This window comes from Vigna umbellata, chromosome 1, assembly GCF_029865625.1.
Source record: "Vigna umbellata cultivar VRB3 chromosome 1, Vumbellata_1.0, whole genome shotgun sequence".
In the NCBI taxonomy this organism is placed as follows: Eukaryota; Viridiplantae; Streptophyta; class Magnoliopsida; order Fabales; family Fabaceae; genus Vigna; species Vigna umbellata.
Window position 1 is genome coordinate 56,863,213 of NC_142165.1, and position 6,446 is coordinate 56,869,658.

The following is a 6,446-nucleotide window of genomic DNA, read 5'->3' on the forward strand; positions in this document are numbered from 1 at the left end:
ATGATTATTGGTTTTGTCGATACGGGCACGTACGGGGAAGTCTAGATCCGGGGAATTTCTCCCAATATTATATTGGTTGTCGTTAAACTCCTGCACTTATGAACTAATTATTAGGAATGCTAGGAATTGTATGAACTCGTAATTAGGGAGAAGCCTTCTTGAAAGATACTTTAGAGAGTGGCATTAACAATGATGATTTGAATGTTGAATTCCTAAAATATATGAGAGTGGATAAGATGAAATTGACCCCCAACAACATATTCATACATATATTTCATTGAAAGTGTTTATCTTTTGCTTTTGCCATTGATCAAAACTTCATGCATACATATTTAATTTTCGTCTTTTGCATATAAAAGTCCAAATATTTCGTCTTTAAGTCTTAGCTAATCAATAAACCACACAACTAAACTAGGCCGTGAGTCCTTTGGGAAGAACGATACTTGGTCTTACCAAGTTTATTACTTGAACGATTCGGTCATACTTGCCGATTGAAAAACAAGTTTATGACATCATATTTTGGTGTTCATAAATTTGTCCATCAGCACTTGGGAGGAAGAATCACAATAGGATGCTGATTTGGTAGCCCTGATTCAGGATTTACTGCTAGACCCTTCATCTCATGAGGGTTATGAGTTACAGAAGGGTAGATTGTTCTACAAAGGTAAATTGATGTTACCAAAAAATTCTTCCAGTTTGTCTGCTATAATTAAAGAGCTGCATGAATCTCCTACAGGCGGCCATAATGGTTATTTTCGTACATTTAAAAGGATAGTGGGGGTCCTTTATTGGAAGGGTATGAAAAAAGATATTAAAGAGTGGGCCCAACAATGTGCAGTTTGCCAATAGAAAAAAGCTGAAACACTAGCTCCAACAGGCTTATTACAGCCTCTACCCATTCCCACTCAAGTCTAGTCTGACATCTCAATGGATTTCATTGGGGACCTGCCTAAAGTCCAAGGGAAAGACACAATTCTTGTGGTGGTGGATAGACTCACGAAGTATGATCATGTTTTGGCACTTGCTCATCCTTTTACAACAACATAAGTAGCTCAATTGTTCATTAAAGAAATAGTAAGACTTCATGGATTTCCCTCTACAATTGTCTCCGATAGAGATAATATTTTCTTAAGCATTTTTTGGAAAGAATTGTTTAAACAAGCTGGTACAAAACTCAGGTTCAACACTGCATATTATCCTCAATTCGATGTTAAACAAAGGTGGTTAATCGCTGTCTCGAGACTTATTTACGATGCATGGCAGGTACAAATCCTAGGAAGTGGCCCTAGTGGTTGTCTTGGGCAGAATTATGGTTTAATACTAACTACAATATTTATACGGTCCTTATGAGAAGTGGCCCTAGCGGTCGTCTGAAATCATTGGCTAATAGACCTAATGAGAAGATTCAACCTAGATTTTATGGTCCTTATGTAGTCCAGGAACGCTTAAGACCTATTGCTTATAAGTTGGACCTCCCTGCCCATAGTAGAATTCACCCAATTTTTCATGTCTCCCTCCTTAAGCGTGCTGTCCAACCAACCACTCTAGTTCAACCTCTTCCCTCTACACTTATAGAAGATTTGATGTTAGAGGTCTGTCTAGAGGAGTTACTCTGTGTTCACACGTCTCCAACGGGAGATTTGGAGGTTTTACTTAAATGGCAACAACTTCCATCCATTGAAAACAGTTGGGAATCTGCAACAGCCATCAATACAAAGTTCCCTGCTTTTCACCTTGAGGACAAGGTGAAACTTCATGGGGGGGGGGTATGGATAGGTACAAAGGGAAAGTTTACAGCAGAAGAAAAACTGTATGAATTAGTTTATTGTGTGACATTTAACTATCTGTAAGGCAGTTATTTATTTGTAGTTAGTTGAATCTGAGTTCTACAAAGTCAGAATGGCAGTTTGTAGCAGTTTTTATCTTGGTTTTATGGAAGTTTTGTAAATTTAGGAAAGTGGAGAGTTTGGTTCTCTCGAATAACCAGAAGTTATATGTATGTTTCAGTTTATCCCTTTGGAGGAATTCTAGTGTGTTGTTGAATTAAAGATATACAGTTCTTAAGGTTGTTTTAATAAATCTGGAATACCTATCATTTAGTCACTTAAAATTTTCAATAAATGTCTACACAACTTTTCCATAAATTTCTACAATACTTTTCCATCTACAACTCTTCGGTTCTCATCTTGAGTCCACTCTTAAAAATTTTCAAAACAACTTTTCCATTTAAAACATGAGTGGGCTCATATGGACCGTTTAGAGTTGCATCCCAAACTTCTTTATCCACCGATTCAAGAAAGATTTGCATCCTTATTTTCCAAAAAACATAATTTTCTCCAACAAATAGTGGTGGTCTATTTGTCGAAGCACCTTCACCAAAGGTTTGAGAATTGAAAGCCATTTTTCAAGATCAGTTGATTTAACGAAAATAATAATCGACTAGTTTTTCAAATATTTTATGAAAACTAGCTCTGGTGCTTGTTAAAATAGAATGACTCAATTTCTCACACCAAGGAGGGGGGGGGGGGGGGGATGAATTGGTGAAGTATAAAATTTAAAACTTTCAAAATCTTTTTCACCAAAAGAGATGCCTTTAAACTTTTCTTGAAACGCAAGTTAAAAGATTTTCAATGCAGCGAAAATTTAATCGAATGAGTATAAAGTATAATCGGTTGAATGTAAAAGAGTAGGGATAAGAAAGATCGAACGCTGTGTTTTTATATTGGTTCGGCCAAGCCTACATCCAGTGTCCTTCCAACCACAGGAAGCCAATGCACTATAATGATCAAGGTTTTTACAACAAGGTTTTACAACAAGGATTTTATAGAGACTTCACGTCAAAAATATAAAACACCTCTCTAACCCTCTAATCAAAATATAGGCAGTACATAAACAAACTAGCAGCAAGAATGCCCTCTTCTGCAGTCTAACCCCTTTGAGGCACCCTCAAAGTCAAGAATGCAACACGTCCTTCTTCCTATAATCAGAACAGGGAACTCAACCCAATCTTCAGCAGATTGTAGAACCTGATCTTGCAGTAGACACCCAAATGTGCAAATAAATCAGACTTTGAAAATACAACAACCTTGCTCTTCAAGAAATTACAAGCAGTTGATCACCCCGGTCAATCTTCTTTTCTTGGAGCTTTTCTTCTTTCTATAAGAATCAAACTTTATGCAAAAGAATATGAAAATGTCAGAATCACAAAAGTTCTCACAGAAATCAAATTTGCTAACACATCTCTAACGCATTTTAATGGACTAAGCTACTAATGTAGTCGAATATAACAATTTTGTTATAGCAATTAGCAACAGTTAAAGCAATTAATTGAATTCGCAATTAATAAAGTTGAATAACATTTAATGCCTTGTCAACAAATTTAAAAATATAGCCGTTGTGACATATATATATATTAAGCATTAACAAATTTCAAAACAATAACAAACTTAATTGAATACATATTGCATGCAATCGATTATGCAACATGTTAAGCAAAGTTTTGAAACCTTTTCTCTTTGAAAAACTCTTACAACACACTTGAAAAAAGTTTGTACAAAGACACGAGTTTTAATCGATTCAACCCATAATGTAATCGACTTAAAACTGTTGTTTTGCCACACAATTAAAATTCAACATTAGTGCTTGTGGTTTTTCTCATCCAAAAACATGTGTCATGCATTCATGTATAAAATCACATATATAACAGTGAAATGCAATGAACATCACAACAACAACACAATCATGTTCTCACATACGCATATAACATGTAAGCATAGAACATGTAACACATAATACACATGTGTTATTAATTATGCATTGTCATCATCAAAAACTCAGGTATTACTAAGATTGTGGGTTCAACTAAACCAGTGCTCCCCTATCAACAACCTCAACAACTGTAATTAATGACTAATAATGTAAAGTGCAACGTTTGAGGTACATATGAAGTCTCTCCTTTTGCTTTTTCGACGTTATATCCCTTTTGATGTAGGAAGAATGACCTTTTGGCTTTTGGTCTTCAAGAGGAAAAAATAAATAAAAAATTGGCAGACATGTTTAAATATTTACTACCATAAGATGTCGAAGCACCCTAAGTCCGACGTCATATTTAACAAAGATGTCAAATTTACCTTGGGGCAGGCGTCTTACTATTGCAAAAAATTGTAAAAACTAAACCTAGTGTCACTGTTTCTTTGCACTTTCATTTGGCTTGAACTTTCTTCTTTGAAGACGAATGTGAACAACAACCAATGTTAGTTTTTACTCAAGTATGTCTTGCGAAAGTGTTTTGATGATCATTTGTGGGTTTTTTCATATGTTTTGACTGATTGATTTTCGTTTTTCTTGAGGCTTTTTCGTGGTTAGCGACTTCATCCTTCTTTCGTTCAAGTGTCCATCATTTGCTCTGTTCACCAACTCTAAGAACAGTCGAGGTTAGATTTATGTTATTTACCTTCAATATATTTGTTTTTGTTGTTGTGTATATAGTTTTGTTTGTGTTTTTATATTCTTTTACGGATTCGTAAGTTAGATTTATTTTTTGATGTTGTTTCTTGCTTTGTATTGTTTATAAAGTTATTAAGAGTAGTATGGATCGAAGGTGGATGAATGAGCGTCATATTAGTGATGCTTACATTGAGAGTATAATCGATTAAAACTCGTGGTTATGCCTACACTTGCTTACTGTGTGCATTGATGTTCTTTGTATGGAAAAAGTTTTCAAAATGCTAAGTTTGAAACTTAACTGATTACATTGATTTCTTAATCAATTAAATTGTGCTTTATTTGAAAACCTTTTTCAAGAATAACCATAACTGTCACAATGGTCATATTTTTAAATACTGTAGCATATATGTTTTGGTTAATCGATTACATGCTTTACTTAATTTTTTAAATTCTAAAATGTAGATCTGTTGCGAAAGGAATTGCTTAACCGATTACGTTAATAGCGTAATCGATTAAATTGCGTCATAGGTGGAAAAATTATAAATAGACGCAATGCTCTCTGATTCAACAACTTTAATGATTCATAACTTTCATATATGATATTATTTGTTGAGCTATTATTGCAGGAGCGTCTTGTTACTCCAAAAATTAAGAATACTTCATTTGGAAGAAATCATCAAGGATTCTTGAAGAGTTGATAGAGCTTTCATATATCGATCATCTGCACAATCAAGGTGTCTGTTTCAGATCAGGTTCCGTTTATAATCAAGAGTGATTGTTGATTCCTGTTGCTGCTGGCTAGGAAGAAGGACATGAAGGGTTCTTGTGACTTAGAGATGGGATTCTCTAAGGGTGTACGAAAAGAGGATTGTTCTTTCTGGGTTTGTATATTATAAGTGATTTGAAGTTGTAAGGAGAGTACATTGAGAAGGTTATCTATGTATCTTGCTTTTAGGAACTCAATCATTATAGTGGATTTCCTTTCAATCTAAGGTTGATTGAAAGAAGACTAAATGTAGGCTTGGCCGAACCAATATATATCATTGTGTGATTTTCTCTATCCTTTACTCTTGCATTGTTATTCATTTTTTATTGATTGCATTCCAAGAAAGATCAAAAGATTTTTTAAAGATTTTTAAAGAACACATTTTCTATAAGGGAAACCAATTCACCCCCCTTATTGGTTGAGAAACTTGGTCAATCTATTTCTTCAATTGGCACCAGAGTTGGTTATTCGAACTATACTCGAATTTTAATCGATTAATTAGGTTTTTGAGTATAATTGATTAAACCGATTTTGATGGCCTCTGTTTCTCAAACATTTGGAGAAGGCATTCCACAAACAGACCACCTCTGTTTGCAAGAGAAAGTTATCCTTTTTGGAAAATTTGAATGAAAATTTTCTTGGAATCGGTTGATAAATGTGTATGGGATGCTATTGTAAATGGTCCATATGAGCCTATGAAAGTGGTTGATGGGAAAATTGTGAAAAAGAACTTCACCGAGTGGAATCTAGATGAGAGCAGAAGAGCTCATTATGATGTGAAGGCAAAAAACGTCATTTCATCAACATTAACAATGGATGAATCCTTCAGGATATCAAACTGCACTTCGGCAAAGGAAATGTGGGATGCCCTAGAAAAGTTACTCATGAAGGAACAAATGAAGTGAGAAGAGCCATAAAGAATTCCTTAGTCCAAGAGTTTTGAATGTTTCGGATGAAGCCTAGAGAGAACTTCTATAATGTTTAGAAACGTTTCACGCATATTGTAAATCATCTTGTGGCTCTTGGTAAGACTTTTGACAAAGGGGAAATTAATATGAAGATTCTGAAAAGCTTGAACAGAAGTTGGCAGCCAAAGGTTACCACAATTTCAGAATCAAGGGATCTTACCACAATGAATATGGCCATACTGTTTGGAAAGCTTAGGGAACATGAGCTTGAACTAAGAATATTGAGGGATGAAGAAGAAAGTGAGCAGAAACATTCAATTGCCCTC